Source organism: Carassius carassius, chromosome 3, assembly GCF_963082965.1.
Source record: "Carassius carassius chromosome 3, fCarCar2.1, whole genome shotgun sequence".
Lineage (NCBI taxonomy): Eukaryota > Metazoa > Chordata > Actinopteri > Cypriniformes > Cyprinidae > Carassius > Carassius carassius.
In genome coordinates this window covers 22,625,724-22,649,560 of record NC_081757.1, presented here as the reverse complement: position 1 = coordinate 22,649,560, position 23,837 = coordinate 22,625,724, and the positions used below count along the sequence as shown (strand labels likewise).

General features: G+C 41.5%; 1 long non-coding RNA gene across 1 annotated transcript; it reads left to right on the top strand.

Moving 5' to 3' along the window:
• The first annotated feature begins 2,766 nt into the window (after window positions 1–2,766).
• LOC132114633 (uncharacterized) lies at window positions 2,767–14,596 on the top strand. The gene is made up of 2 exons (XR_009425339.1): window positions 2,767–2,939; window positions 14,378–14,596. It is a non-coding gene; the product is annotated as an uncharacterized LOC132114633 (long non-coding RNA).
• Window positions 14,597–23,837: the final 9,241 nt, after the last annotated feature.

Below are 23,837 nucleotides of genomic sequence, written 5' to 3'. Positions count from 1 at the left end.
TCTTATCTTCAAATTATAGTGTTGAACCTAGTTGAAGCTGTACATCTGACAGAGTGCTGTTTTGTTTACGTCTGTGGAGCGAATGGATGCCAGAGTGGATTTTCCTCACCATGCCCATTGAGCATAACAAAGTAAAGGGCAGAGAGGAAGGACACGTTCATTTCAGGGACGGAATAACAAGGCTAGATGAATGCCACTGTGTCTTCAGAACACAGCATCTCTCTTCAGTAAATGTGTTTTTTTGTAGAGCCTATTCAGCTTGCTTCAGAAAACCAATGGCATCATAGCAACAGGCCTATGGATGGCAGATGAGAGGAGAGAGAACAATCGATGGCAGACACAAAGCTAGGTGAATAGACTTAGTTTGCTTTTCACAGGCAGCCTTTCACAGGCAGCCTGTCAGTAGTGAGAGTGAGTTTAGCAGGGACCTGTTGTAAAAATGTGGGTGTCTCACTGTGAATGTCAAAGACAAGCTATTAAAAAAAAAAAAAAAGTGGCCTTAACTACTATGTACTTACATTTTAATTAATAATTTAGTACAAAGTTCTTATTGTGTACATACATGTTTTTACATTGTACTTATATTTAACAAAAAAACTACATGTAATTACATCTGTATTTAATTTCTGTAATTACATTTATAATTACACTGTTGACCCATATTTTACACCTTAACCCACCCTTAAACTTACCCATACCTCCAACCCTCTCCCTAACTTTACCCCTATCCCACCTCAATAGCAGCAAAAGTGTTTTACAATACACTATGAACACAATAAGTACAGTGTACTTATTTTTTTATGTAAGTACATAGTAATTAAGGCCACCTAATATAAAGTGGGACCCACAATTTTAGAAGGGCTTCCCATCTAATCTGACGTTTTTATGGTTTAACCCCATCGGATTCCAGATTTCATGCAAACAGATACAGCTTCGATACTGAGATTGCCACAGATATTGGCTTTGCCTATTAGTGAGTAACTTACAGAATGCGAATTATTTGTGCAAACTATGCACTTATATATATAGATAGTCAAAATTGATAGCCTGAATGCACTGTATGTCGCTTTGGATAAAAGCGTCAGCTAAATGCATAAATTTTATATTATTTTATTTTTTATTTTATTTTATTTATATATATATATATATATAATTATTATTATTAATATTATTACTTTTATTTTTTTTTTCATTTTGAAGCCATTATCCATGCCTTCAAATAAGGTATTCGGCTTTGGGCACATCCCAATTACTTACCCTCATGTTGTTCTAAAGCTGTAAACCTATGAAAAAAAGCCTTTCTTCTTTGTTGCACAAAAGAAGACATTTTGAAAAATGTCTGGGTCTTGTGTGAAAAATGTTTTTTTTTTTTTTTTTGTATATATTAGAAACCAAAGGGTTAGTGGATCCCATTTCCTTTCCTTTTATGGACAAAAACATTCTTTAGTATATCTTCCTTTGTGTTCTGCAGAACAGTCATGTGGGTTTAGGACGACGCGTAAATGAAAACAGGTTATTTTTAATTTTAAATTTTTTGGTTGAACTATCACTTTAGCCATTGCAAACATTAGGTGTTTATTTTTCAGGGATAATTAAACCAAAAACAAGGACATTCATTTAAAAGCTCATAGCATACATGCTGTTCCTGAGCTATACTGTATCTCAGTAGTTTACGTCATTAGTCTTTCTTTTCAAGGAGGAATCATTCTAAATGATTTGGGCTTATTGGGTCACATTGTATTATGTGTACAGAGGTGCCATTTTTACCTCACAAAGACACAGCTGCTTTCAGAGACCCTTTTCAGGAATTATGAGTCAAAATGGCCCCTCTAAAGGCACTAGAAGCACATAACGGTTCTCTTCAGCTGTAACCCAGCAACAGAGAGTGATAAGAGCACACTGTCCATTTAGAATGACTGAACAGAGCATATAGTGAGCAGAATACGGTGTTATTGATAATTCATGTAACCCTTTGGCGTATATGCTGAAACTGTTGCTCCCAGTGGAGCGGCGTTGTTGTAGAGCACAGCGGCTCAAACGAGAGCTCTTGACACAGCCCAGGGATTTGTTGTAAGCCATTGCATATTCACAGAATCAACTCAAGGTTTTTATCCATCCTCATACAAAGTCTGGGTAACAAAGGCAGGCTGAGCCACCCTGCTTTGAAGCCTGTTTCATTTAGTGCCATTCTTCAGCCACCGCACGCGTCGTCCATTTAAATGCACTGGCATTGTTCTCCACAATGTCAGCTGCATTTTGATCAGGGTCATGATGCAAAATATTTTCTCATCTGAAAGCTGCCCAAGAGGTGAAACAAACAAAACAGAGTGTAAAAAATGAGGAGATGGTTGCTGTCGTGTTGTGAAACCTCATGCTAGGGCCTGTTTTGCATTTTAATTGTTTGTTCTTTTGCACTATATGAGGTAATTTTTAGTAGGATGGATTTTCAACACACGTTATGACATTTCAGAAGCATTTAAATGTGTAATATGGTATCTCATCTAAAATGTTTTCTTTCTTTTGAACTTTTTGATTCAAAACTTTTTATATGCTTTGATTACAATACTATGGAAGCCATTAGTCAAATGATCGGTAGAGCCACAAATGATTTTTTCTTTATGCCCCATTCCAGTGTTTCAGACCAGTGGGCGCCTAACTGTACCCAGAACTCTCCACAAGAGAGAAATTTCTCCCACTGAGTGTTGAGGTTGTGCCAGCATAATTAGTCCCCCATGTACTCTCCTCTAACTTGAGTGAGACATGCAAGAGACTTTCTTTGTTGCTTATAGTGGCTGAGCATTAGCCCTGGAAAAGAATGCAACAAATGATTCTTTTTTATTATTTATTTATTTAGCAAGAGATGTTTTAAAGTAGATGAAGCGTGCTTGTTGGATTTAAGAGAAACTGGTCCAAGTTCCCGATACTAAAAGATGGAGCTGGTGAGTAAAGCAGTTACATCCTCGTGGATGTCTCCCCATCAACTTGGCAAATCTCCAGTCCAGCTAGACTTGCACCGTCCTAAACAAATAATAATGATTTTCATGTTGTGCATATTCTGCTTTTGTTTCTGCATAGTTGGTGCAACAAAAACCCAGTTGTGCATTTTATTTTGCTTACTCTTTATTTAAATGCATTTGCATTTATTAGATAAAAGATCATTGATTTGTAAAAACCCAGTCATGATCGACTTACAAACTGAAAATTGATATAGTCTTGAATAGCAGTGAAATGATTAGCTATGTTATTTTTCAGTCTTTGTTTTTGAAACAACAATAAATTAACGATTGATCTAGAATACACTAATGAGGTAAAAACGCAAAACTCTTGTTCATTATTAAGTGACATATCATTATTATGACATTATTTCTGTCATCTGTCTTCAGTGCTAATATCATCATCATTATCTTAATGTATATTTTTAATGTCATATGGCCAGAATAGAGATATAACTGAGAAAAATGTGAAAAGACTAGTGATATAGTGACCGTTAAGATTGTGTGTGAGGGAGTCACCCTGTGAAAGGGGCTATGATGTGACCCTCGGCGTGTCTGGATGAGAATGGATTTGAGTATATGATATTGGATGGCAGCTCTCAGGTGCTTAGATATAGTCTGTCAGCCTTGATGAATGAGACCGTATATTCCTCTTGGAAAAGCTTGAAACACTAGACCAGATTACTAGATTACTAGCAGTCTGTTTCAGGTCTGTTTTCGCACCTGCTGCTAAACCATCACGGATATCTGGTGTTTTGTACCATCGTTCTGATGATAAACAACCAGACTGTGTTTTGGTGTTTTTCTTTAGAAACACATTTGTGTGATACTGGCAGTGGCATGAGCATCTGTGATGCTCAAAGATAACTCTAAAATGCATCATTTTGACAAATAAATGAATATTACAAGCACTTCATTGTTTTGGTGCTAAGAACAGTCTCTAAATGCCACTCAAAGTAAAACCCTCATAATCTGTTTAGTATCTAGACAATATGCAATCCAGAAAATGGAGTTGGATCTGAGTGGTGCAAGGTTTTGAAGAACCCATTTCTCATCTGCCACCGTAATGTCTACCAATTGGTTTTGCACAAGTCTGGTAAAGTTGTTTGTGACTTATACAATCTTTCATATTACCGAATGAAAGGACTAATATGTTTCTGGGAAGCTGTGAATCTAGTTGATATAATCATCTGGAAATCAAAGTTAGTTTGATAATGGCTTGCAAATCTGGAAATACCAGATGGATAGTCCAATGGATGTCCAGATGATCACTGAAACACATTCAGCAGAGCTCCAAACTGCGATTACAACGGTTGCATTTGCAACCAAAAACATTTAAATTGCGAGTGAAGTTTTTGCTGAGGTTGACACTGGCAACTAGGCCTACGTATTTACATGTTATAACTTAAATTTTTGCATGTAATGTATTTTTTCCTGATTGTTTTGAAATCACATCTTTTGTTATGTTCGCGTATTAAACTGAGATGATGCGCATCAAAGTTTTAGTGGAAAAAATAGTTTAAAACTGTCCTCATCTCACACACACCTGAGAAACGCACCTCAGTTGAGCAGTTTGAGATAGATCGGAATGATGGAGATGTAAGACGTGAAAGTGAGAAAAAGCAGCATCTATTTCGTGCACAACTTGAACAAACTACAACAGGTAAAGCTGTCAGCTGTGTGGGTATTGGCAGTATTGTTAACAATTTAATTTATAATCATTAATAAAATGGCTTCTTCTTAACAAGATTTTAGGTCTATGCTGTGTTCTTTTAATGCGTGAACTTCATTATTTGAAGCGCAATTGCCATCCAGTAATTTCAAAAAAGCTTTGTTTTGTTAAATTTTTAAAACAAAGTATCAGCTTTAAAATTATTCTAAATTCATAATGAAATAGAAACAATAAATACAGTTTGGTTTTTTGGTGCTATTTAATGCGGCAGGCGCAACCGCTTTAGCGCCTCAGTTCAAGAAGCAAATAATCCATTTAATCTTTCTCTTTACTACTATAGTACATAATGAACATGAATTAATATCAAAAGGTAGGCTATTTTATAAGAGAGCCTACAGTACAACTTACAGAAATGTCTCGTTTAAAAGCATTTAGTGTTTCAAACTGCGCGTAAAAAACGTGCAAAGCTTGTAAATATTAATTTTTTTTACCATTTTTACTTAAGCTGTTGTCTACACATGATTCAACCCTCTCATATAAAATAGCATTTTACTAATTAAGAAAAACAAACTGAAAGTGTGAAAGACATACCCTCTTAAAAAGAAAAATGTGAGAAAAGAAAAAAGGCGCTTACAACGTTCTTCACCGAACCATTTTTGGTGCCACAAAGAACCATTCAGTCAAAAGTTCTTTGAAAAACTATCTCTTTCTCAACCTTTTATAATCTGAAGAACCTTCTTTCGCCAACAAAGAACCTTTTGTTATATGTAAAGGTTATTCAGATGTTAAATGTTCTTTATGAAACCATTTAGACAAAAAAAAAGGTTCTTCTATGGCACCATAAAGCAACTTTATTTTTAAGAGTGTATGACAACATTTACAGGACTCACAGAGGATGAGCCCAAACTACACTCAGTGGCCAAGTGATGCTTATGGTCCATGATACTGGTACAAATCATGAACATTTCTTTGTGACTGTATATTTCAAGTTGGAAAAGACATTTATTTCCCACTTTAAGTGAACCTTAGTTCCCAGGTCATCTACAAGAAAAGATGAGAAATAAACACATGACAGTATGATTGAAATGTTAAAATGTAATAATAATAATAATAATAATAAATAAAACACGTTTATTCTGTGGCACCTATAAAATATTTGGCACGTTTTTTTTTTTCTCATAGGAGCCAATGGCTCCTTACGCGATTTCTTTAGTTTGGAGCCCTGTTCAGCATGTTCCTAACAGCACATCTATGCTTTCCTGCTGCTGTGTGTTCTCTGATTGCCAGGTTTTTTTTTTTCTTTTTTTCTATCTTGTCCGTGCAAATACATCTGTAATCCCACATTCAGCAATGACTTTGCATAGCCAAAATCATTTAAAATGTGTGTTATATTCAGTGTTTAACATGCTTTTAAGGGCCCCGAAGACAATGTAAAAAAAAAAAAAAAAAAAAAAAAAAAAACTATTCAACTACAAACAAAAACTATTCAATCTTTACTTGGTTTCTCCCGCATTGAAAAAAGAAAGAAAAAAAGAATGAAATTGATTAGTATCTTGACAGGTGGGGATGGATTTGCCATCTAACATCAAAGAATAGATTAAGCATACTTCCCTCTCAAATTACATTCACATATTTCAAATATGTATGAGGAACATTATGGCTTACGAGATTATTTTTCACACTGACCTCATTGCCTTTGCTCACACCCAATCTCATTTGGGCTGAAAAGTGAAATTGAGTTTTTGGATGAATCAGCCTCATTGTGTGACACACAATGGCCGATTCTGGGCAACATCAAAATGCCAAATCAATCCACAAAGAATCTCGGAGGGTCTATCTTGAATTATGGCAGCCAGCACAGAAGATTCCAAACAAGACATGAAACACTTCAGCATATGGAGTCATATTAATGTTTGCTCATTTAAATCATTGAAAATCTGTTTATTCCAGGATGGAAGTATTATTCTGAGCCAGAGAAATATACCACATCAGCTTGCAGGTAAAGTCTGAGTTGCTGGTTAGAGGTCAGTCTATGGATTCAATGTCTTTGAGCAAATGTGGATTCATGTAAAGATGGATAGAGGCCCCAGAGACCTGGAAGCCTCTTAGCTGGATGTTCTTGACAGCACAGTCCTCTCCTGTAACCTTGTTCTCTCATCTGCACTCAAGCGAGCCTCCACTATAGGGTGGAGATCAAAAGGCCAGGGTTTACCTGTTTCTCCCCCTCTCTCCTTTGTTGTGGGATGAAAATTTAGACAGAAATCAGAACCAGATCAAAGCATCTCTGTCTGCTCATTTACTTTGGTGGAATTTGGAGTGTATGAAGGAGAACAGCATTATAAATGGTACTGAAAGGCAACTGCTGTGGAAGTGAAATCCCTGTGCTCCCGAAACAGAATCAAACCTGTATGCAATGCCAGATTGTATTTGAATCTTTTTTTTTTTTTTTTAAATGTTTATGTTTATGTTTACATTTTTTTTCATTGACTTTTCATTGATAGATCACACATGGATATGTGCTGTATGATAGAATCTGGTTAAATATATATTTTCAAACTGTTTTAAATATTATTGTTGATGGAGTGCTGCTACACTGACTATAATAATCAACACTGACATGCAGTTAAAACTAATGAGGTCATGTACCAATATTTTTAAATCACCATAGTTTACACCCGTTCTTCAGAATTTTATTTTTTTTAAAGGTTCAGGTTTACTGACTCCTAGAAACAAAGCTTGCTGGGCACTGAGCAGTGAAAATATGACATACTGTATATCAGGTTGTCCGCGAGGCCTTAAAAAGTCTTAAAATGTTTTAAATAACGTTTTCCTAATAAGGCCTTAAAAAGTCTTAAAGTTGTCTTAAATTCGTATTTGATGGGTCTTAAATATTTTTGGTCACATTACCGCTAAAATATCTTCAGTCTGATGGACCTAATGACTGTTTACAATCATTGTACTGACTGTAGATTTTTTTATCCCCGTGGTAGTTACTTCACCATCAGAGAGTGATGTTGTAGCAGAATACACGTTGAATTACCTTCTTAATGTTGTCAATAATAATAATGACAGTAATACAGCGGATCAGCCTTCAAGCTAGTTTAAAAAGTTTTTTTTTTCTTCTTATCTGACCAAACAAATAGCCTGATTAAAACTTAAGTGACAAAAAAATAAATAAATAAATAAATGGGAGGTGGGGGCAGGTGGAGTACCGGCACTTCTTCTTTTTTTCCACTTCCGGTGTTCTCTCGATTTGTCCTACCCTGTCAGATTTTCCAACTTCCCACTACAACAGTGGGTAGTACAATTCGACAACGAAAAATGCTACTGTAAAGTTAAGGTTTTTTAACATCTACACCTACCACAACCCTAAACCTACCCTTACAGTACTGCAAATACAGTAATTATGTGTTATGTGTCGCGGTTGTAGCTAGAAGGGATACAGCTACAGGAAACCAACAATAAATATTATTTTCTACCAATTAGATTGTGTTTTTATTAAAGTCTACACCTACCCTTACAGTAATGCAGATACATTAAATATTGTTGTTTAGCATGAGAAAAAGGACGCAATATTTATGTGCGCATGCGCAGTAAAACCTGGTAGGAAAATCTGACAGGGTAGGATAAAATGTCAGGACAACGGCACTGATTTCGCCAACAAAAATTATTTCAAACACAGCCATGGCACTGTTTTGCGTCTTTGATCAACATGGCAGTGTTTTATTCCTGAATGAATCAACCGTTTAAAATTATTTGGTTCAATCGCAATGACTCACTTATTAACAGTGACTTGCTGCCACCTACTGGCAGTTTTAATTTCACATTTCATTAATTTCATGCCATTTCATGAGCAGCTTATGTCTGTATTGCCAAAATAAAATGTTTTATTGATAATGACATTTACTTGTTAACAGCCCAAATCTCTCATTATTCCAATTCAATGTTTAAATGTACGAATTTGACTCAAAAGATAATTCACACTTTTTGGAAAAAGTAAAAAAGGTCATATGGTATTTTAGAGTGTCCTAATTTTGTGTTGGAGTCCACTACAACAGGTTTAAATGCATCTGAAGTTAGAAAACATTGTAATTTTATTAGAAAATACATTTAAAGGTTCCGTTCTTTGTGATGTTTCAAACTTTAGTTAGTGTGTAATGTTGCTGTTAGAGTATAAAAAATATCTGTAAAATTCTAAAGCTCAAAGTCCAATGCCAAGCAAGATATTTTATTTAACAGAGTTTGCCTACAACGCACGACCCGTTTGGACTACATCCCTCTAGTTCCTGAAGTAATGACATCACTAGAACCGTTTTTTGACTAACCTCCGCCCACAGGAATACACAAAAAAGGGGGCGTGGTCTTGTTGCGCTCCGACGAAGAAGAGGAAGAGTTGCGTTTGTGTTTGTCGCCATGTCGTCGAAACGCTGTTATTTTCATCTCGGAGTCCAATCACCTTTGTTTTGCCTTCCCAGGGACGCTGTACTTAGAGATCAATGGTTACAATTTATGTTTAACTCGGTTCCTGAAAATTATAATCCACATGTAAAACTATGTGCAGCACATTTTGCTGAGGACAGCTTCTCAATCTCAACTGGTTTAAAGGGTTAGTTCACCCGGTAATCAAAATTATGTAATCAATAACTCACCCTCATGTCGTTCCAAACTGGTGAGACCTACGTTTATCTTTGGAACACAGTTTAAAATATTTTTGATTTAGTCCGAGAGCTTTCTGACCCTCCATTGAAGCTGTGTGTACGGTATACTGTCCATTTCCAGAAAGGTAAGAAAAACATCATCAAAGTAGTCCATTTGACATCAGAGGGTCAGTTAGAATTTTTTGAAGCATCGAAAACACATTTTGGTCCAAAAATAGCAAAAACGACGACTTTATTCAGCATTTTTTTCTCTTCCGTGTCTGTTGTGAGAGAGTTCAAAACAAAGCAGTTTGTGATTATCCGGTTCGCAAATGAATCATTCGATGTAACTGGATCTTTTTGAACCAGTTCACCAAATCGAACTGAATCGTTTTAAATGGTTTGTGTCTTCAATACGCATTAATCCACAAATGACTTAAGATGTTAACTTTTTTAATGTGGCTGACACTCCCTCTGAGTTCAAACAAACCAGTATCCCGGAGTAATTCATTTACTCAAACAGTACACTGACTGAACTGCTGTGAAGAGGGAAAGATGAACACCGAGCCGAGCCAGGTAACGAACAAAAGACTGACTCGTTCATATATATATATGTATGTATGCAGATTTAAGTAAGTAAAAGCTGATAGAACACTGAAAAAAATATTGGTTCAGAATAAATGGTTTACTCCACCAAAAAATCTCAGTGATCCAGTTATTTTGCAGGGATATTTTGTATGAAAAATGTCTGCTGATATGAAAAGTTTTTGTTTGCTCTTTAATTTAAATGCATTACATATTACATAAATGTTCTGCTGTGTGAATAGAGTATAGAGTAGATATAGATTCTTATTTGTCACAATCCAAGCATATTGAGATTCCGGCTCAACTTTAACAGCTTTTTCGGTGGGGAGGCACCCACAGTTTGACTTCTCAAAGTTGCGAACAATTTCATTTCCTCGGTATTCTAATGACCTGAGGCTTCTTCATCTACGACTTTACAGTCACTGAGATCCTAGCCAACTGCTCATCAATTTGTCTTATCTCTGCTTCCATTCCTTGCCAGTGCTCAGTAGGTGGAATAAATTACTACCAGTCAACATAAAATGAAATAACCAAGTCTCTTACTCACAAACATACACTTTCCTTTGGTGCTACTGAATGATAACAGAGGGAATAGACTGAGATAGAGATCCAAGCTCAACATTTTCACTGAAACTTCTAAGCCACTTCATTTCTCTCTCGCTCTCCTTCTTAGTAGCAATGACACCTTGTAATTCCTAGCAGATAATTGCTAGCGGGACCCTACCTGTAATGATTATTCTTCACAGGAAACGAATGACACTCTCGGCCCTGATGTTTCAACTGAATGACAGCTAAATTCGCAGTAGCCAGTGAACTTCAGAAGTTCAGATATACCCGTGTGTTACCAGGGGAAATCTGGCAAAGTAATTAGGAGCGTTATAACTAAATAATGTATTACTTGGAAAAGTGGCTGCTGGTCCAATTTGTGATATATATATATATATATATATATATATATATATATATATATAAATATATATATATATATATATATATATATATATTTGTGTGTGTGTGTGTGTATTATTTATTTTTTTTCTGCCTAGACGTTTTCAAACTGCTATTATTATGTAAAAATAGATAGTAAGAATACTGTGTTAAGTTTGCTAATCCCACAGGCACATATGAAACATAACATAGACAAAAAATAGGATAGACTCTTACAAAAATAATAAAAGCATATAAATACAATTCTCATAGCATTTATGAGCAGTAATTATTCTGTACTTGGAGCACATCAGAATGTCATTGTGTGTGTGTGTGTGTGTGTGTGTGTGTGTGTGCGTCTGTGTGTGTGTGTGTGTGTGTGAGTGAGTGAGTGTTTCAAGAGGGCCCTGTTTTCTGAACGCTTTAAACAGCTTATCTAGTGTGCTTTTAAGATGGATTACAGTTGTGTGTTAGGGCTGATTTCCTCCTCCTGTGTGACTCCAGGGCTCCAGTCTGGCTGTGAAATAGAGAGAAACTCTCACACACACACACACACGCACACATGGCTGTGTCCACAGAAGCCTCGCTCACTTTTCTCAATGCAGACAAGGTGCTTTAACAAACAGAAGGGCTGGTAATTTAGAGTGAAAATAAATGCAAGAACAGGCTGTGTGTATAAATGAGATCTCTCTCTTTAGTCTCCAGATACTGCTCTTGCCGTTAGCGCTATAAACACTGATGGTGTCACTGAAGCAAGGCAGTCATTAAAATTTTCAAAAAAAGGGTGAAGGTTAAGTGGATGCCCATGTTATCTCAGTCAATGAATTTTAATTCTCGAAGAAAAATTATAGACCAGCCAATTAAATGTGCAATGAGGACAAATATTATAAAGGCTTGAGCTTTGGGGTGCTAATTTAAATAACTCCTGGCCATTGAGATCATGTCTCCCTGGAATTACTTCATCTTTTCTTTTCTTTTTTTTCTTTCTTTCTTTCTTGACACGTGAGTAGGAGAAGATGCAGTTTGTTAAGGTCATCAGTATTATTGCGATTGTGTAGTGTGTGTGTGTGTGAGGGAAATTGACAGGATATTTGTGATATGGCTAGTGCACGACTTGACATGCTTATAATGAAAATGTAATGAATAGTATATGCTATAATATAATACTGTTATAGTTATTTTCACGAAACATTTCACCACAAGATATGCTTAGGATTTCTTATTAATGTCTGCACATAACTATTATTTATAGCAGTTGTCTCTGTGCTATGCTGCCATTTGTGAATTGCAATGGTAAACATGTTCTAAGTCTGTGTTTTCTGTCAGCTGCACACAGCTTTCATCTTCAGCCTGCTGTCATTTAGAGGAGAACCCATGGGACTGCCGATGGCAGTAGTGAGATATTGTCAACAAAAATACAATATAACAAACTAAGACCAATTCTGTTGTAGACACATAAAACATTTTAGACAGTCAGACCTACTTGTTCATGTGTATATATGTATATAAACTACCACCCAAAATGTGTTGTTATTGTTATTTTATTGTATTTTTTATGAAGTGCCTTATGCACACCAAGGTTGCATTTATTTGATCCAAATTCCAGTACAACTTATTGTGAAATTATATATTGAAAAAAAAAAAAATTCCAGCAGATATTAATTCAGTCGTCAGTGTCTCATGAATTTTAGAAATCATTCTAATATGCTTATTTAATGCTCATTGTTGAATGCTTCTTAATAATAATAATAATAATAATAATAATAATAATAATAATAATAATAAATATTTTATTTCAGCAAAAGTGCATTAAATTAATCTAAAGGGAAAATAAAGACATCTGTAATTACAAAAATTTATACATCAAATAAATGTTGTTATTTTTTATTTTTTTATTTTTTTAATAAATCAAAGAATCCCAAACATCTCAGTTTCCCCATACAAATTAAGTCGTAAAAACAGTTTTCAACATTCATAACAATAATAATAAATAAAATAAAAAAAACATCGAGCAGCAAATCAGTATTTTAGGATGATATCTGAAGGATCATGTGACACAGAAGACTAGAATTATGGCTGTTGAAAATTCAGCTTTGACATCACAAGCATAAATGACATTATTAACCTCCTAGGGTCGACGGTAGAGACAGCGATGCCTCTCGGATGAGAGCAAAAAGAACAAAAAATGCTCTGTCATTTTTTATCGTACACATCGGAGTTATAAATCAGTTGAATCTCTATATTTATTTATTTATTTTTTTTGCATTATTGTAGCCCAGTTTGTGCTGATTACAGTGTTATCAGGCTTTAGCTATTAATATGTTTTTTAAGATAACTGAAAAAACACGAGTCAGGTCATGTCAAAACTTCTCCAGGGCCCTGAAACACCCTTAGACCCCAGAGCATTAAATAGAAAACAGTTCTTTTAAATTGTAATACTGTTTCACAATATTATTGTTTTTTTTTTTTACTGTATTTTTTGAATGCAGTTTAGGTGAGCATAGGAAACTTCTTTTAAAAATAGTAATAATAAGTAAATAAATAAACAAATAAATCCAAATGTTTGATAAAATCTGTAAAATCAAATTTTTTGAGGCCTATAACAATATAGCATTTTATCATAAACATAAAAACTCGAACTTAAGTGTAATTTTGTTTAGTGTTTCTAAGTACAACGGTCATCAGTCCATCTTGCACTGTCTGCGCAAAAAGGGAGTATTTCATCACGTCATCTTGCACTGTCTGCTCAGCAACAGTGTGACGGTATCATGGGAGATCTCACTTTGCCAGCCATTACTGAAAATGGAGAATTGCAGGAAAGCAGCCAAGGCAACAAGCATTAGTGCCATTATTCAAACTTTTAAATCCTCCCACTGATCGTAACTGCATATTCAAAAATCTGTCATAATCAAGAGAACACAAGGGAGCAAGGTAAAAATTTATAGGATAATCTCTCACTATAAGAGGCTTTTAAAAACACATTTATTGCATATTACATTTTTTTCACGGGGGGTTATTTGCAAGGAAATAATACTATATACCATTAAGGCACATAAAGTGAGGTCAGAAAGTGAGAAATTGCAAGACCGAAGCATAAAGAACAACTTGATTCACAAAGTAGCACAAATGAATAGCCTGAGTTTAATCATTAATGTGCTTTGGTTGGTTGCATGGTTTGGGATTGTGCATGTATGTGCATTTGTCGGCGGTTTGTCTTGTGAAAGGGCCGATGCTGTAACTTTGACCACACCACCTGATGTAATATCTAATCTTCAAAACAAGTGAGAATGAGAGAGAGTGGGGTTATAAAAGGGAGTATTTCATCACGTCAGAACTAAAAAAAAAAAAAAAAAAAAAAAAAAAAGAAGAAACACAAAACCAGAGGATTAAGTGCCACCGTGAACAAAATACAGAGAGAGTTCGCTATCGGCATGCAGATGGGTTACCAGTGGGGTTCTTTCCACTTTAATCTTGGTTTCTCTTTTTAAAAGTGACTGCCCATCTGCAAAGGCGAGTTACTGCAATTGTAGAGTGAGCTAATGACCCTTTTTGTGTGTTTCTAGGAGCTTAAGATCTCTACTTTTGAAAAACACTGGCACCTGGGGCTTTGATAAACAGATCCTCTTGCTGCTCCTGTATATGTGGGAGTCAAATGGTTCAAGATTGAAATCATTGGCTTCACTTTTCTCCAACATTAAATGGCATAGGCTGTTGACATGTACTTTATATTCCTGCAGTGATTATAAAATCCCCTGTTCTGAATAAAATACATTTTTCACTCATGTATTTCTCTCCCACTCAGCACAACATTCTGGCATATGGTGTCACACTCACATGGTGCATACATTCCTGTTACCAAAACCCCCTATTATTCTCAACAATTTTGGGTTGGAAGTGTTTTGCTAACACATTAACACATTTGTAAAATAGAAATAGGTTTTGACGCCTACAATGGATAAAAAATAAATAAATAAATAAATAAATAAATTAAATTAAGCTTATTGGTACAGTATGCTATTTAGTTTAATAATTGCTTGACTATATATAGAAATGTTGCCACATAGATTCTTAAATCTTAGACATCTTAAGAAAATACAGCAATAATAATTATTTCCCTTCATCACTTCAGTTAACTCGTTTGTTTTCCTCAGACATTGGTGCTAAAAACAGCATGAAAGTTTCACTGACTGAAAAAGCCCATTCATTTTTAATGAGGTAAGCATTGAGGAAGTTTCATTGGTTGTATGTTGCTAAATAACTTGTTTTCAAAAGGCCACCAACAGACGCAGATCAACGATGACAGCAAAGTACAGTACATTATTTCTCAGACATTTCAAGACCTGATAAACACAGATTCAACATTTAATCTGTGAAAACCAATCCAGACCAATGGTGACAGACGACAACGCAATGATCTGACAAAACTCAACAAAGGTGTCTGTTGCTGTTTTTTGGAATCTGTTGATGAAGTGTGAATTTACCTTTTTTTCCCTCATGCTGGCTCAATTAGATGACATAAGTTCCGCTTTTCACAACTCTGAAACATAACCCAGCATTAAAACGGGCCTTTACCATGGGGTTAACAAAAAACGTTAACCCGAGGTTAAGTGCTGTGTGAAAAGCACTTCAGAGTTGTTTATGAGTTTACTGTTAAAATGACCAGTGTGTGTGTGTGTGGGGGGGGGGGGGGGGGGGTTACTAACTGTCACCCTGACATTTTCACTAGCCTTCAAACCTAGAATATTGTGTGATTCTGTCTCTTGAACACATTTCATATAATGATAGGTTAGCATTACTGGAGCAGCGTTCAGATGTCATTCTAGGCATGCCCAATAAAACCAAGTACATTGTTCCATAATGTACTACTTCCTTGGGTGTAAGTCTGACATGTTCCCTGCTGGGATACAATATCTGGCCAAGGACAAACACCACTTTATCTAGCCATGTAAATATGTCCACAAAGAAACAATAATTAGTTAGAGGTCTGCGGATTAAATTTACACCTGGAAATGCTGCTAATTTAATTGAAGTATTACACTGTGTGACGCAAGTGGAGGAAATGATTTAAATCACTATTTTGGAGAAATGCAAGGACCCTAAAATCTCTGCTGTAGAACTGATATGTCTAGCCATGCAGATAGAGTATAGAAAATATTTACTAAAGAGTAACCATAAAACACTGTGTTCAGTATTTTACTATGAATAACTGTAGACTGCCATTTAATTTTGTAAATTAATTGTTGTTTAAAAGAATGAATTGCAGTAATGTACTGTATGTACATAAATGTTTTGTGTGAAGTCACCATTTGGTTGCATCTTGTATCGCACTTTTGATTATTATTCTCCCAGCATAGTGTTACTGGTTGTGTTGGGAAAATAAGGCATGATGATACAGATACAACTACAATATCTGAAGAATCTACCAATATTACTCCATAAATTAGGGTCACAATACTGTATATGCACATGATCACAGTACATGCATATGTCACAAGGTGACGATCTTTAGGGGCGGAACCAAAATTCGGGAAGTTTGGTTCCGCCCGGAAGTGTTTCCGCCCGGACCGGAAAAACAGAACACCGGAACTTCCGGTAGCGCCGTAAGAAGGAAAATCAGGGAATTCGATGCACCTGTGCCTAGTTAGGGACAGCGGTTGGTGATTGGAGGATACGCTGGACAAGGCAGTACTTAAGGCCAAGTTATTTCACAGTCTAGGAAGCTCTCTTTGGTGTGTGTGAAGCACTGGGTTGTGCCCGTCTTGGTACGCTGCTGGTAGCTGTCTAACTCTCTCTCTCCCTCAGGCTGGAATTGTATGATTGTGAAGACATCGCGAACCTTAAAGGTTGAGAAGTGAACAGATTATACGGCGAACTGAGACGACGTGAAAAAGGGGATTGGAAGTGGCATTGATGTGAGTACTAAGAGCCAGTCGAAAGTGCCCTGTATATTGACCTGGCGTTGTGTAGATCTCTCCAGGAGGAGGAGGGTGGCCCTACCCCTAATATAGTGTGGTGGGAGAGCCGAAGGAATACTTATTGAAGTAGTCGCAACGACGACATCACTAGCTAGGCCGCATATTCCATCGCCAGATCCGAACCAAGCGAAGTGAAGGAAGACGGGTGTCCTTTCCGTACACTGAGTGTGGTGGGTGAGTCTTCGTGCTGTGAAAACCTATAATTTTGACGTGGTGTTGTATATTGCTGTGGGCTGCTGTGTATTGCCGTGTGTCCTGTCAGATAAACCCCCGCCTTCACGCACTTCGGCGTGGGAGGACAAGGAGATTGCTGGTCCTGGCCTAGTTCAGTACAGTATATGTTGTGAGCGTGCTTCAGATCTCCGGAGATAGCACGGTACGCTGTGTCCAGCCCAGAGGTGAAAGCCATCCAAAGCAGAGTAACTGTGTTTTGTGTCTAAGTTGATACCTGTGGAGAGGAAAGGAAAGAGAGTGAGTAACACAAGGAGAAACAGAGGAAACCTGTACTTACAGTGCGCTGTGTTCAGCCCAGAGGTGAGAGCCATTCAAAGCAAACTAACGGTGCTATTGTGCCCAAGTTGATATCTGTGGAGAGAAAAGGAGAGAGAGGGAATAACACGAGGAGGAATAGAGCGAACCCTGTACTTACAGTACGCTGTGTCCAGCCCAGAGGTGAGAGCCATTCAAAGCAAACTAACTGTGCTATTGTGCCCAAGTTGATACCTGTGGAGAGAAAAGGAGAGAGAGTGAATAACACGAGGAGGAATAGAGCGAACCCTGTACTTACAGTACGCTGTGTCCAGCCCAGAGGTGAGAGCCATTCAAAGCAAACTAACTGTGCTATTGTGCCCAAGTTGATACCTGTGGAGAGGAAAGGAGAGAGAGAGTGAATAACACGAGGAGGAATAGAGCGAACCCTGTACTTACAGTACGCTGTGTCCAGCCCAGAGGTGAGAGCCATTCAAAGCAAACTAACTGTGCTATTGTGCCCAAGTTGATACCTGTGGAGAGAAAAGGAGAGAGAGTGGGTAACACGAGGAGAGACTGAGGGAACCTGTACTTACGCCGCTGCCTGTGGAGAAAGAGAAAGCGAGTGAGCACCCAAGGAACGAACTGTGTGAACCAGTACTTACTGTGAGCTGTAATCAGCGAAGAGGTGAGAGCAAAACCAAGCTGAACTAACTGTGCCTGTGTGTCCCAGCCGCTGCCTGTGGAGAAAGAGAAAGCGAGTGAGCACCCAAGGAACGAACTGTGTGAACCAGTACTTACTGTGAGCTGTAATCAGCAAAGAGGTGAGAGCAAAACCAAGCTGAACTAACTGTGCCTGTGTGTCCCAGCCGCTGCCTGTGGAGAAAGAGAAAGCGAGTGAGCACCCAAGGAACGAACTGTGTGAACCAGTACTTACTGTGAGCTGTAATCAGCGAAGAGGTGAGAGCAAAACCAAGCTGAACTAACTGTGCCTGTGTGTCCCAGCCGTTGCCTGTGGAGAAAGAGAAAGAGCGTGAGCACCCAAGGAACGAACTGGGTGAATCAGTACTTACTGTGAGCTGTAATCAGCGAAGAGCTGTTGCCTGTGGAGGAAGAGAAAGAGAGTGGGCACCTCGAGAACGAACTGAGTGAACCAGTACTTACCGTGAGCTGTATTCAGCGAAGAGGAGGAAGAAGGAGGGCGCTACGGATACCTAAGACTCAGGCCGGGGCCCGAGCCCCACGCTCCGGATCCCCGTGGCCCCCTTGCTCCCTGACCTCTTCCCGGCCATAGCCCATCTGGAGGGCCGAGTCAGAGTTTAGTTTTAATTGCCCTTTCCCTATTCCCTAAGCTATTTTTAAATATTTAAATAAAGATTGTTTTATCACTTACTTGTTCTCGTGTTGCTTGGCCATTGGGTCGGGTTTGGGGACCTCCTCGAGGTGGAAGTTGAGAAGGGGTGTGGCTTAGTTAAAGCATAGCCAGCCCCTGGGTGTGACAGATTTGGCATAGTCGGCAGGGTTTCCACCTCGAGTTGAGTAACCAAGGTCGTCCAATGACCGACAACGCGGGGCTTTCAGCCCAACCCCGTGCCATGCCCGTTTTTATGGGGAACCCCTGGATTCAAAAATATGGGGGGACAGAATCCGAGGTACGATTGTCTGAATGGAAGGCTCAACTAGAGTACTTGGCCGACCTACAGGGCCTTAGTGCAGCCCAGCGGCTTCAATTTGTGTTAAACTCCCTGGATGGAGAAGCGCGGCGAGAGGTGCATGCCGCCCCCGAAGCCGTTAGAGCCAACGCCCAAACCGTGTTCCAGTTCCTCACTGAACAGTATGGTGACCACACCCCCGTAGCTGTCCTTCGCTCCCAGTTCTTCAATTGTAAGCAGGGCCCCCGCCAACCGATTAGAGCTTTCGCCCTGAGGTTGCGAGAGCAATTCGCCCGACTACAGACCCGTCGGGACCACGGGTTGGGAGATGGAGAGACTCTATTGCGGGACCAGTTTCTTCTGGGGTTGAAGGAGGGTCCGGTGAGACAGAGCCTACGTATCCAGTTTCGAAGGGACCCGGGTCTTACGTTCGAAGATCTGAAGAAAGAGGCACTGGCCCTGGAAGGTGATGAGACTGAGGTGAGTGGTTCCCCAGTGTGTGCGGTTGTCAGTGAAGTAGCACCAGCACAACCCGGAGGCCCTGACTGGAAGCAAGCACTGAAGGCTGAACTTTTGAAAGATGTCCGCGATCAGATGTCTGAACTGTCTAAAGCCCTCGTAGGAGAATTGCGCCAAGGACGGGCGCGGGAGGAACCACGGCCGGCGCCCCGAGACCGAGTGTACTCAGAGGGAGGCCGAGAGCCGTTCAGGCGCCCGAACCACTTTAACCGGCCCCGTTTCGAATGGGACGAGCAAGGGCGACCCATCTGCAACCGCTGTGGCAAACCAGGTCACTATAGCCGCCAGTGTGGGCCCCGCAGGGCGTCAGAAGGGGGTTTTTAGGTCGGCCGGCCACTGTGGGTCGTGTGGCCGGGACCCCTCGAGAAGACCCTGGAAGAGGATATGGCTCTAGGAGCCAGATGATTGGGCGTAGCCCCGTGGCGAAGGTGAGAGTGTGCGGCAAGGAGATTCAATGCCTGGTAGACACAGGCTCCCAAGTGACGTTGTTTGCTGAGAGTTTATCCGAAGAAGTGTTTGGGAAACAAGGGGCACCAGGGGCGGAGGCCCCCTGGCTTACTCTGAAGGGCGCAAACGGCCTCGACATCCCATATATTGGCTACCGATTGACGGACCTAGAGGTTCACGGAGTGATGGTCCCCCAGAAAGGTGTGATTATCGTGCAAGACCATTGTCTGGGTGCACATCGAGCCCTGTTGGGCATGAATGTCCTCGCTGATTGCTGGGAAGAGCTATTTCGGGCTAGGCCCGTATCGAAGATACCACCTGCAGAGAGGCCCAAGTGGGAGTGTGTGGTAGCTGACTGTCGAAGGGTGCAAATGAGCCAAGTCCGCAGGGAACAGGAAGAGGTAGGAAGAGTGATGTGTCGTTTTGCTTTGTCTGTCCCCGCAAAAAGTGAGGCTGTTGTGTGGGCGCGAGTACCGCCCCGAAGAGCGGGCCCAGAAGAGTGGGTGCTGGTGGAGCCCCATGTGGATTGTCCACAAGTGGAAGTGGCACGAGGACTATCGACGGTCCGGCGGGGGAGAGTCCCCGTGAGGATACGGAATGTACATCCATACGCGGTGCAACTACATCGGCACCAACGATTAGCCCGTCTGACAACGGTTACATCCCACCAAGTAAGGGAAGAGAGGGATATTAGTTTTCGTCAGGTGTGCCCCACTGTCATCGAGGTGGCCCTGACACAAGTAGACACCCCATGGGGTGGTATGGAGAGGAGTGTGCCGAGCCACCTGGCGGGTGAGTCGTTACAAGGGGAGGATTTAGAGCAGGCACAGACACAGAAGTTACAGGCCCTCCTTCGGAGATGGCAGCATGTGTTCGCCACCCACGATGAAGACTACGGATGCACCCAGGTGGTACAACATCATATACCTACCGGGGATGCAGGGCCCAGCCGGGAGAGGTATCGCCCAATTCCGCCCACTTTGTATACCGAGGTACGTACACTCCTGCAAGGCATGCTGAAGCAAGGAGTTGTTAGGGAAAGCAGCAGCCCGTGGGCGGCCCCCATAGTGCTGGTGCAAAAGAAGACGGGGGCTTGGAGATTCTGCGTGGACTACCGTAAGCTGAACCTCGTGACTAAGAAAGACGCTTTCCCTTTGCCACGGATCGAAGATTCGCTTGCCAGCCTCACGCAGTCGGCATGGTACTCTACCCTAGATTTGGCCAGTGGCTACTGGCAGGTGCAGGTGGCCGAAGCAGACCGGGAGAAGACTGCCTTTACAACCCCGTTTGGACTATTTGAATGGGACCGGATGCCTTTCGGGCTCTGTAACGCTCCGGCCACCTTCCAGCGGCTGATGCAGCGGTGCTTGGGAGGTCAGTTAATGGAGTCAGTATTAGTTTACCTGGATGATGTGATTGTCTACTCCCCAGATTTTGATTCACACCTGAGGCACCTCGAGGAAGTCTTTCGGGCCATGGAGAAGTACGGATTGAAACTACAGCCCAATAAGTGTCACTTACTACGGAGAGAAGTCAACTTTCTGGGCCACGTGGTCAGTGCGGCTGGAGTGTCCGTAGATCCTGGAAAGGTATCGGCCGTGAAGGACTGGAAGGCCCCGAGGACAGTGAGGCAAGTGCGATCCTTTTTAGGATTTGTGGGATACTATAGGCGTTTCATAAAGGACTTTTCAAAAATTGCTAAACCCCTTAATCAGTTGCTGGTTGGCACAGGTCGTAACCGGGGCCGGGGGTCGCCCAACGTAGACTGGGATGCAAATTGTGAGTCGGCGTTCCAGACATTGAAGCAGGAGCTGCTACAGGCCCCTATCTTGGCATACGCAGATTTCACAAAACCATTCCTTTTGTATACAGATGCCAGCAATCTCGGGCTGGGAGCGGTGTTGGCTCAACGGCAGGACGGAGTTGAGAGGGTCATCGCGTACGCCAGCCGGAGCCTCCACCCAGCCGAGAGGAACGATGTGAACTATAGTTCTTTCAAATTGGAGCTGCTGGCGTTGAAGTGGGCCCTAAGTGAGAAATTTAAAGACTACCTCTGGGGTGCCAAGGTGACGATCATTACAGACAATAACCCATTAGTACACTTACAGACGGCGAAGCTGGGAGCCGTGGAGCAGCGGTGGGTGGCCCAACTGGCCAACTTTGACTATCAACTACAGTACCGACCAGGGCGTGAACACATGAACGCGGACGTCCTCTCAAGGCTGCCCGAAGCGGAAAGCCCCGGAGGGGCCAGCCCGGAGGAGGGCTATATGGTAGGAGCAGTAGAGGCACCAGGCAGCAGACAAGAGGCCGTGCCTGAGAACTGGGGATGGGATCCCCGTCGGTGGAGGGAGAGACAGGCCAGGGATCAAGATGTGCGGCTGGTAAGAGAATGGCTGGAACAGGGCCGACGGCTGACGCCAGCGGAGAGGTTAGCCCAGACGGATACTGGGAGGAGGCTGCTGGGGCAATGGGACAGGCTGGAGCTGAGAGATGGCGTTTTGTGCAGAAGGGTCAGTGACCCGAAGTTGGGCGAAGAAGTACGCCAGATCGTGGTACCCGCAGATGAGGTAACGGCTTTAGTTTCGGCGTACCACAACCAGTTGGGGCATCAGGGACAGGAGAGGACCGTGTCCCTGCTTAGGAGATTCTTCTTTTGGCCCGGGCTAGAGGCATCGGTGCACGCCCTAATTCAAGCTTGCCCGAGATGCATATTGTTTAAGTCCAGACGGGAGGTCCGAGCGCCAATGGTACCCATCCATGCGAAGGCCCCCCTTCATATCATGGCTATGGACTTCTTGACACTGGGCCGACCACGAGATCGCTACCAGAACATCTTGGTAATAACGGATTTGTTCACAAAGTACGCTTGGGCTATCCCCACCCTCGATCAGACTGCAACCACCACCGCTACAGTTTTATGGCGGGCCGTCTTCCAGACGTTCGGATGCCCGGAGTTTCTGCACTCCGATCAAGGAGCCAACTTTGAGTCCAGGGTAATTAGAGAACTATGCCAGTTGTACGGTTGCACGAAAACTCACACCACTTCGTATCATCCTCAGGGGAACGGCGGCTGTGAGAGATTCAATCAGACCCTATTGGGGCTGCTGGGGACCTTGGACCAACAACGGCAGGACGATTGGGTGAGTGCCTTGCCAAACCTCCTACAGGCCTATAACAACAGTATACATAGTACTACGGGTTACGCTCCCACTTACCTGATGTTTGGCAGACACATACGAATGCCTACTGACCTGGTCCTAGGAGTGATAGCCGACCAAGAGGAAGCAAGTGTAACGGAGTGGGTGGGGCGCCATCACCAGCGCTTGCATTTCGCCTACGAGCAGGTGTCGAAAAGGATACAGACGGCAGGAGAGAAAAGTAAGCGGTTGTATGATCGGACTGCTAGAGAAGCCCCTCTACTGCCAGGAGAGAGGGTGTTGGTGAGAGATAATCGGCGGCAGGGGAAGGGGAAACTGAGTGACCGTTGGGAGGCCACCCCTTATGTAGTCTGCCGGCAGCAGAGGCCGGGGCAGCCGGTCTATACCATCCGGCCAGAAGGGAAGTCAGGCCCCGACCGTGTGGTGCACCGGAACATGATTCGCCCATGCCCTAACTACCCTGAAGCCGTGGAAGAAGTCCCCACGGAACCTGTACCAGCGGCCCCCTGGATTGAAGGTTGGGCTGTGGTACCAGGGAGACCCGTGGTGGCACCACCCCCGATCGCCCCGAGAGAACCAGAAGCAGCCCCTGAACAAGCTGAGCCCGATTCACCAGTGAGACGATCCCAGCGAGAGAACCGAGGCCGACCCCCTGCCCGCTATGGGGAGTGGACAGCCCGAGGACGTTCTAGGGACTAGAACGGATTGGCGGGGGAGGATGTCACAAGGTGACGATCTTTAGGGGCGGAACCAAAATTCGGGAAGTTTGGTTCCGCCCGGAAGTGTTTCCGCCCGGACCGG